Source organism: Microcebus murinus, chromosome 15, assembly GCF_040939455.1.
Source record: "Microcebus murinus isolate Inina chromosome 15, M.murinus_Inina_mat1.0, whole genome shotgun sequence".
NCBI lineage: Eukaryota > Metazoa > Chordata > Mammalia > Primates > Cheirogaleidae > Microcebus > Microcebus murinus.
In genome coordinates, this window is record NC_134118.1 from 38,666,557 (window position 1) to 38,680,126 (window position 13,570).

General features: G+C 33.7%; 1 protein-coding gene and 1 pseudogene across 10 annotated transcripts in view; one reads left to right on the top strand and one right to left on the bottom strand.

The window, feature by feature from the left end:
* Positions 1-13,570, top strand: part of LRBA (LPS responsive beige-like anchor protein) — a 635,991-nt gene that overhangs the window by 568,246 nt on the left and 54,175 nt on the right. The gene's annotated exons all lie outside the window — the stretch shown is intronic.
* Positions 10,938-12,315, bottom strand: LOC105881820 (KATNB1-like protein 1 pseudogene; annotated as a pseudogene).

Consider the following 13,570-nt stretch of genomic DNA (forward strand, 5'->3'; position numbering starts at 1 on the left):
TGTTACTGTCTTACTTCCTTTATGCTGTCACAGACTAGGTAATTTATAAATAATAGAGATTTATTTCTCACAGTTCCAGGGCCTGGAAGTCCAAGACCAAGGTTCCACAGCTTCAGTGTCTGGTGAGGGCCTGGTCTCCACTCCCATGGTGGTGCCTTGTCACCGCATCCTCTGGAGAGGACAAATGCTGTGTGCTCACCTGGTGGCAGGTGGAAGGGAACAAAGTCCTCAGTTAGTTCTCTCCAGCCCTTTTATAGTTCACAACCATTCATGAGAGTAGAACCCTCATGACTTAATCACTTTGTGCCTCTTAATAACACCACAATGGGAATTAGATTTCAACACATGAATTTGGGGGACAGAGTATAGAAGTTACTAATTTTTTAAAATTTTTTTCAGCATATTATGGGGGTACAAATGTTAAGGTTATGTATTTTACCCCTGTCCCCTCTCCCCCCTCAAGTCAGAGCTTCAAGCGTGTCCATCCCCCAGATGGTGCACATCGCACTCATTGCGTATCTATATACCCATCCCCACCCCCCCACCTGCCTGACACCTGATAGATGTTATTCCTATACGTCCACTTAGAAGTTACTAATTTTTAATTTAATTTAAAGCTAAAGAATGTGATATCTAAGATATAAATTCTTTAAAATCTGTTGAGACTTGAGTGACCTTGGGCAAAGTCACTTTTCATAAATGTTGCATGTATGCTTGGAAAACAATGTGGGTTCTATAATTTTTGGATAGAGACCATTTTGCAGTAGTAAAATAGTAAGAAGTGAAGTATAATTAGTAAATGTAGATATTTTCCTAATATTATCATCCTGTTATAATATTTGACCTTCAACTAAAGAATTCCAGACTGCTATTCTTTTTCAATTACTGTGTTCTTTTTTTATATTTTTCCTACTTCTCTCAAGCTTCTAGTTCTCACTTCTTATTACTGTGTTAGTATGCCTATGCAGCACTCTTCCTGCTCTACAGTTTACTATTTCTTAGATGCAATGGCCTAAGAAACCAAATAAGATTTGATAGAATTAAATTAAAGGTAAAGTAAAAGGGTTTTGATTACTTTTTCCAGGTACAAAAACATAAATGACAATGATCAAAACAGTATGTTCTAGTAAAGAAACTGAAGTTCAATGAAATAGGACTTCTAGAAATAGACATATTACATATGGGAATATATGATAAAGGTGATATTTTAAATTACTGGGTAAAGGCTATCTTATTCAATATGTGATATTAGGACAGATGGCTAATTATAGAATAGAAGTTAACATAGATCCTTATTCACATTTTAAAGTAAAAGAAATCCCAAATTAATTACATGCATTTATTTGGAATAAAGATTATATAAATGTAAAAATTAAAAGTACAGAACTTAGTTGATAAATATAAGTGGAATAGTTTTATAATCTTGGAATAGGGAAGACCTTTGTAAGCCTAATATCAAAATTAAAAATTATTAAGGAAATTGATGTGTTTGACTACATGAAAACAGAAATTTCTGTATATCCCAAAAAAACAACAAATAACAAAATATAGGAACAGGTAATTCACAAAAGATGAAATATAAGCCGCATCTGAAAAGGAGTTCATCCTCAGTAATAAGGGTATTAAATTTAAAGCACAATAGCACTTTTTGTCTGTTAGATTATCTAAGATTAAAAATAATGAAAATTCCTAATATTGGTGAGAATATGAGCAAACAGACATTGTCATATATTTGTTGAGAATGAGAAAAGGTTAAATCTCCAGAGCAATCTGTATCAACCTTTACAATGTTCTTATACTATTTACATAGAACTTTAACTGAACATAATAATGAATCAGTTCTGTGAAAAAAGGGCAGTTACATAATTGTTCATAATACTAAAAAAAAAAAAGAGCAACATAAATGCCCAACAGTGGAGAAATGCTTAAATAAATTATTGGCAAATCCATATGTGGAATACTGTACATTGTCAAAAATATTGCTATGTAGATCTATATGTCTTGCCATGGAAATATATTTTGCCATATTATGGCAGATAACAGATCATATCATATAACATATAAAATACAACTATATAAGGAAAAGTCTAGAATTATGGACCCCAAAATGTTTATGGTCATTATCTTTGGTTAATGAGATCATGGAATTCTTTCATTTGCCTCTTTCTATATTCTGAAATATTTTCGCTTTAAAATTAGGGAGGGGGGCGGGTGCGGTGGCTCACACTTGTAATCCTAGCACTCTGGGAGGCCGAGGCAGGAGGATTGCTTGAGCTCAGGAGTTCGAGACCAGCCTGAGCAAGAGCAAGAGCAAGACCCCTGTCTCTACTAAAAATAGAAAAAATTAGCCGGGCATGGTGGTGCATGCCTGTAGTCCCAGCTACCTGGGAGGCTGAGGCAGGAGGATCGCTTGACCTCAGGAGTTTGAGGTTGCTGTGAGCTAGGCTGATGCCATAGCACTCTAGCCTGGGCAAGTGAGCAAGACTCTGTCTCAAAAAAAATAAAATAAAATAAAATTAGGGGGAAAAAGTCAACCACAACTCTTTTTCCTTTTTGAGGTGGGAAAAAAGATTCTCCTTGAAAATATGAGGAAGCAATGTATATTAACATGAAGATATAGATACCAATTTTGGTTTTGGCTATTTGGAGGTCTTTTATGATTATTTTCTGGTTTTTGGCCATGTACTTTCTCCGTAATCAATGTTGCTAGGATAGTAGTTCTGTATAATGATCTTCTTGTAACTTTGACAGGGATGAGGGAATTTACAATTTAACTCTTAAATTTTTTTTTTTTTTTTAGTGACAGAGTCTCACTCTGGCTAGATTACAGTGGCCTGATCATACATAACTCACTATAACCTTGAATTCCTGGATTCAAACAATCCTCCTGCCTCAGCCTCCCCAATTTCTTAATTTCTTAATATCTCACTCAGAAATCAGAATACCTCCAATCTCTTGAATGTTTTGTATTTGTTCTTTAATGCTGAGCTATAGGGGTTTTTTTTCATACATTTTAGCAATTCGAGGTTATTTCTTTATTCGTCCCATTATATTTGAGGGGAAACAGAAAGAATACTTCTCCTTTTAGGAAAAATACTTAGATATACACTTATTTGTAGTTCTTACTATCATTATCTAAAAACAATAAGGCTATTGGTCTAAGATTCATGAATTCTAGATCTCTGGGTTCATCACTTAGTTCTATCTATATGTTTTTGTATATAATTAAGTAGTTAAAGAGCTTTAAAAATATATTTATCAAAGCAATACATGTTAACTCTAAAACATTTAAATAATCCAAAAGTATAAAGTAAAAGAATGGAAAGCCCTTATCCCCAAATTTGGACTTTGTTAGCTAATGTCAGAATCACATGCTAACAAGCTATAACATTTCCTATTTGATGTGGTTTTATATGTATAATATATACATAAAGACTCTGCCACAGAAGTCATTGCTCTTTACTAATGCTTAAAATTCTACCATTAGAGATAATTTATTTTGTTACAAATCTTTTTTTTTTTTTTAATAATCCTTTCCAATCATTCAGCTGTGAACAGAATAGAATAGGCTTTGATAAAAGGGAAAATACAAACATAGCAACATAGCACAGAATCTACAGTAGCCATTATATAGGAAGTGCCAGGGTAGATCTCGGGGTAAACCTGGAGGTTGGAAGAAGGAATGGGAGTTCAAAGGCTAAAAGATACACTGCAGGTAGATGTTGCTCTGGGACAACTTTAATCTGAACAATATTGTCTATGATTTTTCAGCTTGCACTTTGCCAAGTACTCCCTATATTTCCTCTGAAAGTGTCATTTTCTCCTTTACTTTTTGTACTAATGCAGTGTTATTTTATATGTTTATGTGAGCCCAGAAATTAAAGTTTTTAATTTCCTTTTGAAAATGGAACTCAGTTCTGTTTACATAGTTGGATAAGGAAAAGTGGAGATAGAGCCATGATATTGCTCAGTTTAAAGAATTACTATATACAGTTGGTCTCCTAACATGAAAGTAAAACCTGAAAATTCTCCCTAAGTTGTGTTTAGTGTCTGTGGTTGGCTTTCCTTCCAAATTTATCCTTCCAAATGCTGTTTTAGCAATGCATAATCACTCTGAGAAGGTCTGTTTTCCAAAAGAAGCAGCAGCAGTGTTTAAGTTTACATGACCCCAGTTTCATGACAGCAGTAGCAAATCAGATATCTTATCCAAGGAAAAGCATTTTTGGCTTAGAATTCCATCACTCTCATGGTGGGAGTCAACAGCTCATTTTAGCTCCAACACTGCTGCAGAACATTGGCTGCAGTGAATCTTTCAGAGAGTATAAACACAATTAGTATTTATAGCATTGTTAACATTTGTTAAATAGTTTGGGGGAGTGGTCTGTAAGCCTGTTTTAAGCAGGTGGGGCAGGAATCTTTGTTGTGACTGAAGTGAGATTTAAGAGTAGGACAACATGATTATGGTGGTTGTAGCAATATAGTAAATTAGAAGTATTAAATACAATAAGTTTTCATGCAGCCACAATTCAAAGTGTTACAGAAATAATCCTGAAGCATCTCTGGCCGTAAGTGTGTTACACAGATGACATATTTGACACAGTGCAGGACAGGAACTGTACAATGAAAAGCCAAATAAACAGTAAGGATTAGACAAGTTTTAATTGAAAACCTGCATAAAAAATACCGTAAAATTATGCCAGACTTTCTTCTACATCAAAATTACAATAATCAAAGTTTCCCTTATTCAGTTAAATGAGCCTCAAAGTTGTCAGTAAAGCTAATGCTTATATTTTGCTTGTTGTTATGCCTATTGTAGACTTACTAAGTGTAACTAAATTATAAATCCAAGGACATAAAGCAAAATATTAATATTTTTATGATTTTTTTCTTGTATCAACTACCTAAGGAATCCTGAGCCATTTATTATTCTGATGACTTCTGCCAATGAACCCCTGTTTCCTTTAGGCGCCATCTTCACTTTAAATTAGGCGAGTGAAGCGTAGCCTCAAATCAAGTGACTGAATTTTGTTCTCTAATTTTTAAACTAAATATAAACTTCTAGAAAGGTTAAGATGAAAAAAGATTGCATAGTCTTGAAAAAAATCTATATAAAATTATTTGAAAGTATTAAAAGATTTCTAAATGTTCAGAATAATAACTTTTGAGTTATTTCTAACAAAGATGAGGAAGTTTACTTAGAATTTAGCCACTGCTTTTAGTTTTCATTATTGATGCAAAGAAGCAACTGAACTTCTATTAGTATTTGCGCAACACTTGAGTTAAGTACAAATTTTTTAAATGTTAAGTAAATGTGTCTTACCTCTCTCTCTCTCTGCCAGTACTGTGTTACTGGAGAGTGTGTGTATTGTCTTTCAGGCTATAAATCCCTTAACATCAATGAACATGTCATCTAATTCCTCACTGTATCTCATTTCAGTGTTCTTACACAGTGCATGCTCACAAATACCGTTGGAAAAATAGACTAGGTGGCTCTTACCAAATGAATGATTGATCATACGACTACCTCTTTTCATGACATAGTTTAAACATATTTATCTGGTTTTGAGAAAATATTTAACCTTCCAAATGCAAAAATTAACTCTCCCTGTTTTTTTTTTCCTTCAAGAATTTTTACTATTTTTTCTCTACATTTGCCTCTTAGCATTGGCTACCTCTTTGAAGACATTTCACTTATTTTTCTAGGCAAGCTGCTTTATCTACTCATTTCCAGTAGCCAGAGATGGAGGTGTTTTGAATGAGCACATCAATGTTCTAGACAGAGATACTGTTTGAAGTTATCCATGAACACAGTGCTGCTGAACATTATTGAGTGACGTTTGTTTCTGTTGGTTGTGTCTGCTCTGACTAGCTGGTTTCTTTCAGATTGGCAGCTGGGATTATGCTGTAGTAGATGGACAGCTACAAGCACTGGAGATTGTAGTGAGGCTGGGCTGGGCCTCAATTTAACGTGCCTGGAATGTATAGGCTCAGTCACAAGGCACTAATGGGAAAATCTGTGTGTATTTTCACAAATTATGATTACTTCATGTCTTACCTTAGTAACTTCAATAATATTATTTGAGTAGAAATGTCAATAACAGTAGTCTTTTCCCTCCTTAATTTTCTTTCTCCCCTGATTTGTCACTGTGTTCTTATTTTTGTAATACATTTTACTTTATTTAGCAAGCTGCTCTTTCTGTTTACTCTTATGTGCTCCACACCATCATGAAATATATATGCCTTCAGTTACCTGATGCATGGAGTGCCTTTTAGAGGAAAACATATTGCTTACTGAAAAAATTTATATGTAATCCAAAATTATAGTAAATTATTGCTAAAAGTAAGGGATCTTTGGAATCAGATAAAAATAAATTAGGAAGTAAGCTCAATATAACAAAACTAATGGTAGCTAGGCCTATTGATTTAACAGTTTTTGACTAATTTATCAACCAGAGTTGTTCTTAGATAGTTAAAAAATATTTCTGGCTATTGTATTAATAAATTAATTAAATTTCATAAAGTTACATTGAATATTTGCAGAACAATTTTTAAAATTTTTATATTTTCTTAATTTTATATTTTTTCCAATATGGAAAATTTTTTGTTATTTTTATTTCAAAAGTAATAACATGTTTTTGTAAGATGTCAAATGGCATAAAAGTAAGGAAAGTATAAATTTTTATTCTGCCAATCTTTTCATCCTTCCTCTACCAGAGAAAACAGCTAATGATAGTTTGGTATATAACCCTCCACATTTTACATGCATGTGTGTATGTGTGTACTCATATAACACATGTAAGTATATGTATGTCTTAAATGCATATATGTATATATTTTTTGCTTAAATGAGGTAATAGTCTATTAAATTCAGTAATTAGAAATTTTTCTTTCATCAATATCTTATGGACCAGTTTCCATGTCAGGTACATTCAGTTCAACTCACTCATTTTAATGGCTGCATAGTATTCTTTTAGGATAGTTTAAGTAGTTTTTTCCTCCAAATTTATACTGTTATAAATTTGCACCTAAAACTTTTTGTGTTCATCTGATTCTTTCCATGTGAAAGTTCATAGAAGTAGAATCAATGGCTCAATATTTATTTGAAAACATAAATCTGACTTTAATCTAAATTCTTAGATATTTTTCTCTAATTTCTGAAAATTAAAAAAAGTTAAGTCTTTCCTGAATTTACATAGTATCACTTTTGTTCAATGTCACTTATTTCTTTACCACACCCCTTTTCTATGTGGATTATTTTGCATATTTTGCTGATTAAATATCCTCTGGTCTATATTTGAACATTTATCTGATTGAGTTTTAAATATTCCATATCCAGGTATATCCATTACATTTGTTCCTGAAAGACTATTTATCTTTTACATTTATGTTTTATAAAGTTTGAATTCTGTATTTTTTTATTTCTAGGGTACTTTAAATATTTACATTTCAATCTTAAAAGATTCCTTTTAAATAATTTGAGTTAGATTCGTTATGCTATTTTTTTTAATTTTGTGAATTTATTGCTCTGACAACTAAAAAATAACTTTGTATTTCTTTCCTAAGGTTAAGAGGGAGTCTGGTTTCTAAATGTTTTTACGTGAAGCTTTGCCTTTTTTTTTAAACAAGCTAGAAATGTTATCCAAACAAGACCATATATATTATGTAAATAATTTTCTCTTTGCGGATTTTCATCCCATTTTTATCAAGTACATTTACTTGTTATAGATCCTCTTTTAGCCTTTGCAGTGATAATATCAGTATTTTTGTCTTTTAGGAATTAAATGCAAACTTAAACATATAATGATTAAGTTGTCATTTGCTTACTACGCTTTTTTAACTTGCTGATATCAAAGCTAAATTTGAACAGTGGCTCTAAACGGCACTAAGGCTAGTCAACCAGACAGTAAGCTTTGAGTGGAAGCCTGTCAAATATCCAGCAAGTTCCATTCTTCAGTTTAAGTTCAAATGTCTGAAAGGAAAGATGAAAACTGGCGCAAGTAATGGTATGACATGTAACACAGTAGAAATCACTGGATTACCTTAATGTGATTTTTTTTTAAATATTGAAAAGAAATCTAACCTATGGAGTCTTATTTGGATTTTTAAACATTTCTTGGTAAAGAGGTAGACTAGAATCTTAAAACATCTTTCTAGAACTTAATTTTGGTAATGTCAGAAAATTTTAATATATTCATACATGATGTTTTTTCTTAATAAAGTATTTTGTTTCTATTTCCCTATCCCAAGTTTATAGTGTTTTTAGCTGTAAATATGTAGGGAATAAAATGGAATTTCAGAGTTGTGTGTTTAAAATAAGCAGTGTATATATTCATTGCATCCATATGTTTAAGTTATTTCTCCCTAACCCCCATCTTAAATAAAATTTTACAACATCTATTGTTAGCTACTAAGTGCTGTACTGACTTGTTTCGTCACTTAGATTAAAAACCTTAGTTCAGAGAGACTGAGTCTTTGTTCAATTGAAGCCAAATACTATGTTGTCACTAAGCCAAGTCTACTTTCCTTTACTTTTATTTCTTTTCTTTATTTCTTTCTTCTTTTCATTTTATCTAGTATAAGATAACTATATTTTCTCATATACATATTATCTATTTTTCTATATATAGCTATAAAACCAGGCAAGTATGCAATAGTTGGCACAAAAAACAATAGAATACACAGCTTGTTGAAAATCTCTTCATAATATTTCCATTTGAAAATCCATTAATAAACTCTCTAGGTAATATTTGAGATGCTGTTTATAAAATATAAATATGTGGTTTAACTGGAATGTCTTGAAGTATTTGCATAGTCTTTTTTATTACTATGTATTTTAGCATCTGGAATGCTGCCTGCTGAATTCAGCTTTTATTATAGAAGGTAATAACAGGCTATTTATAGAAATAATTGGGAATTGATAAATAAGAATTTTGAATAATAAAGCAAGCTTTTTAGTAGAAATGTTTAATAGAATATCATATTTGATATTAGGCTGCTCTGTAATAGTGGTAGTAGTGATCTCTTAGCTGCATCTTTGCTGAATTATGTTGACTTGCATGGTCATTCATTCAGTAAACATTTATTGAGTGGTTGCTGTGTGCCAAGGATTAGAAACATAGAAATACTTGGCAGTCTCTGATCTTAAGGAGACTTATAGTTCAATCAATAAGAAAATTAAACCAGTAATTAGAATACTAGATACATCGGTAATGCATTGGTACTGGAGGTTTGTGCACATTGCTCTGAGAGCAGTAAGGCTGGGACAGCAACAATCTGGATAAAGTCAAGAAAGATAGCCCAGAGGCCAGAGATGCCTGAGCTAAGTCTTAAAGAATGAGAAGGAGAAAACCACACAGAGAAAGGGAATAGAGCATATATACAAGGGCTTAAAGGCAATATGACAAGTTACATGTCATATTATAGAGTGTGAAGTGGACAGTGGCAGGGGCTAGGTTACCAGTACTATTAATCTTAGTGTTGAGTAGTGAGTAACATTTATTGAGTGGTTGCTTAACCCTAGCCAGGCACTGTGTTCAGTTGTTAATACATAATGCTGAAATAACATCACATACTTACCGACAACTTACTATGTGCCAAGAACTGATCTAAGTGCCATATGTTATCTCATTTAATCCTCACAACAACCCAGTAAAATATTGACAATTTTTAGATGATGAAATTAAGGCACCGAAGGTTAAATAACTTGCCGGAAGCCATTCAGCTATTAATAATGTGCGATAGTGCTAAGATTTGAACTGAGGCTGTCTGATTCCAGTGTCAGCATATTTAACCACATGCAGTGGTGCTACCCTAGGATAAGTTAGAGAGATAGGAAACCCTTCAGTGCCTGGCATTAGGGCTTTATCTTTCAAATGCTGGTGATCTCTTGAAGACATTTGATCAGAGAAATATTGCATAAAGGAGAGCTTGGAAAAATTTGATTCTTCAGGCCACATCAAAGGAAGAAACTGAACAGAGGGAAAAATAGTAAATTATAGTAAATTATAAAAAATAGTAAATTATTATAATACTCAATATTTGAAATTATAAGCAGCTTAGATTCAGAAATGAATGAGTATGAGAAACTTCGAAGTGATTGTGCATAGTGACTGATTATATGTTAAACAAAGAAGTAAAATTTTAAAATGTTGATAAGATACTGAGCTTAAAAAAAATCAAGAATCTAACCCTTGACTGAGGAATGCTAGGACAAAATTAATTTTTTCAGATTTTAGATATGTTTATTTTAGGTGTGCTAAGACTGCAGTCCCAACTCCTGGAACAGGGCGGCACAGCATTAGATGAGTGGTGGGTGGTGTAAGCGAAGCTTCATCTGTATTTACAGCTGCTCCCCAGCGCTTGCATCACCACCTGAGCTCTGCCTCCTGTCAGATCAGCAGCAGAGTTAGATTCTCGTAGGAGCATGAACCCTGCTGTAAACTGCACGTGTAAGAGATCTAGGTTGCAGCTCCATATGAGAATCTAATGCCTGATGATCCGAGGTGGAGCTGAGGTGGTGATGCTAGCGCTGGGGAGCAGCTGCAAATACAGATTATCATTACCAGAAAGATGTGATTGCACAATAAATGTAATGTGCTTGAATCATCCTGAAACCATCATTCCCCCCCCCCCAACCCCAGTTCACAAAAAAATTATCTTCTATGAAATTCATCCCTGGTGCCAAAAAGGTTGGAGGAGACCACTGCGCTAAGACATACACACATAGATGGCCAGCAGGCAGAAGTGTAGATGGGCACTTCACAGGACTGGGCAGGCCTCTGGTTGTTGAGTTGGTAATCTTTCAAATATAAGTAAGTTAAAGTCCAGTAGAAAATATTTCCAGGAAAAGAAATTTATTTTTTATTTTTATTTTTTTCAGTGTGGACAAAAATTTTTAATATTGATTTTTGCTATGATGTTTTTAATTTTCAGTCTTTTCAACATAAAGTAGCTGTACACATTTACATGATTTTTTTTTTTATAAAACACAATCTTAAAAAAGTTAATGATTATTGGTCTTTGTGGTTCCTAGTAATAAGTCCTATCATTTTTTTCCACATAGTATAAGTTATATTCTTATGCAGGATTGCATTAAGACCCAGTAGTTCTTAAATAAGGTTAGCAAATAACCATATAAATCCCAAATGGAGCAAAGGTGAACAATTTTCATAATGCACTTTCACCTCATTGAAGTTGAAGCTGCTCCTTTTAGATATTTTTCCACTTCAATGTGAAGTAGATTGTTAGGATTTTATTAGTGGTTTCATTATATGGCTTTTTAAAAGGAAAAATGGTTTTGATTTCTTCCACAGTTCTCAGATGAGACCCTTTTTTGTAAATCATAGTCCAGGGATGTTTTGAATAACCAAGTAGTCTTTAGTAGATGAAATCTGTCAATGCATCTGTAATAAATAAGCATTTACATCCTTAACTATATTACCATTATATCCTGGAACCAAAGTAAGATGGTTTTCCTGTTCCCTTAATACACTTAATTGTTATAAAATCTGAATATTTCAATCATTTATAATTTCTGTTTTGGATGATAGTTCTACTACCTTTTTATGACTGCTTGAAGCCAGTTTAAACCAACTATTACATATTCTTCACATTTGCTTTTAAGTAGTGACTTTACTAGAGGCAACAAGTCTGCACAGCAGCCAAGTTAGATATATTGTTTTTCTTCCTGTAAACTATTAGCATAGGAAGGCAATCTTCCAAGATCTGTCCTCACCAAATAAGCTACAAGTTCACTTATACTAATCTTTCTCCAGAAAGTTAAAGCTATATTCAGTCTCAAATGCCTGCTGAACAAAACTTGAGCCATTGTTTCATGGTCTTAAGAAACCGCAGGAAAAAAACCACTATATTTTAATGTTGGGCTGTTTGTGAAGAACTAGAATCACTGGATTTAACAGACAGGTTCAACTATCATGGCCTGATTTTTTAGGCAAGTGCTCTGCACAAGCCAGTTCATTTTCTTTATTTGTCATGTCATAGCCCCTACTTCTAGGGGACTGTTTTTTTTCTGTAACAAGGATTTGGAAAGGGATGGACTCTCTTTCTGCGGTAGTTTACCTGGCCTTTTCACAGCTTGTCCAACTGTTCTATTTATGTGAGCAGCCAACTGTTTTGGAGATTTCTTAACCTCCTTTATGTTCTTGTTAGTGAAATTAGAGATTCTTTTTCTAAGGAAGATCAATGGAATGATCCTCAATACTATTATAGAAGTTGTGTTTTTTTAACATCATGAGTTTTAGATGCCATAACTCTTAAATAACAGTGCCTTATGGTACCTCGGTGCCTCAGCCCTACCCTGGCACTGACGAACCATGCCAGCAGCTAGAGTGTCCCTCAGCTCCCTGGCTGGGCCCCGCTCAAAGCCATTCAAAATCCCAAGATTCAGAATAAGTTTAAGTTGAGAAAATCAGAGTACTAAAAGAGAACTTGCAGTGATAAATTCATTTAAGGATGAGAAAGAAGTCAGCAAAAGATAGAGAACAAAGGATTAGATTAGAGAACCAGTCTGAGCATAAAGCCATTGAAGACACAGAAGAGAGAATCTCTGTAAATTGCTTCAGAGATCAAGATGAACGAAAAAATGTCAGATGAATTTTAAAAACAATGAGGAGACCTGGCGTGATGGCTCACACCTGTAATACTAGCATTCTGGGAGGCGGAGGCGGGAGGATTGCTGGAGGTCAGGAGTTCAAAACCAGCCTGAGTGAGACCCCATCTCTACTAAAAATAGAAAGAAATTAATTGACTGACTAAAAATATATATACAAAAAATTAGCCGGGCATGGTGGCGCATGCCTGTAGTCCCAGCTACTTGGGAGGCTGAGGCAGTAGGATCGCATGAGCCCAGGAGATTGAGGTTGCTGTGAGCTAGGCTGATGCCATGGCACTCACTCTAGCCTGGGCAACAAAGTGAGACTCTGTCTCAAAAAAAAAAAAAAAAAAAACATTAAAAAAAAATAAAAATAAAAACAATGAGGAGAATCTAGAATTATAAATTGATGATATAAAATGTGACTATAATGTTTTGAGATCATAATCATTACCTTACAATCTTATTACATAATTTTCACACTTGAAAAACCCTTTCTATTGCATTTCTATTATCAATAATTCAAAGGTTAGTCAAGAAGTAAAGCATTTGTGTCTATGAATTCTACAGCCTTTTTAGATGGCTTGAGGACTTAGAAAGAGAATTGATTATTATTTAACCTATGTGAGATTTTATTTTGTCATTGAGATAGAATAATCAGACTACTATATGGCTTGAAAGACTTTTCCTCAAAGTAGTCAGTAATGTGCCAATTGTATTATATTTTTAAGACTTGTTTTTTCAAAAGAAGAAATTGGGGCCAGGTGTGGTGGCTCATGCCTGTAATCCTAGCACTTTGGGAGATGGAGGCAGGAGGCTGATTTGAGACCAGAAGTTCAAAACCAGCCTCAGCATGAGCAAGACACTGTCTCTACAAAAAAATAGAAAAATTAGCTAGGCGTGGTGGCGCATGCCTGTAGTCCCAGATGCTTGGGAGGCTGAGACAGAAGGATTGCTGGA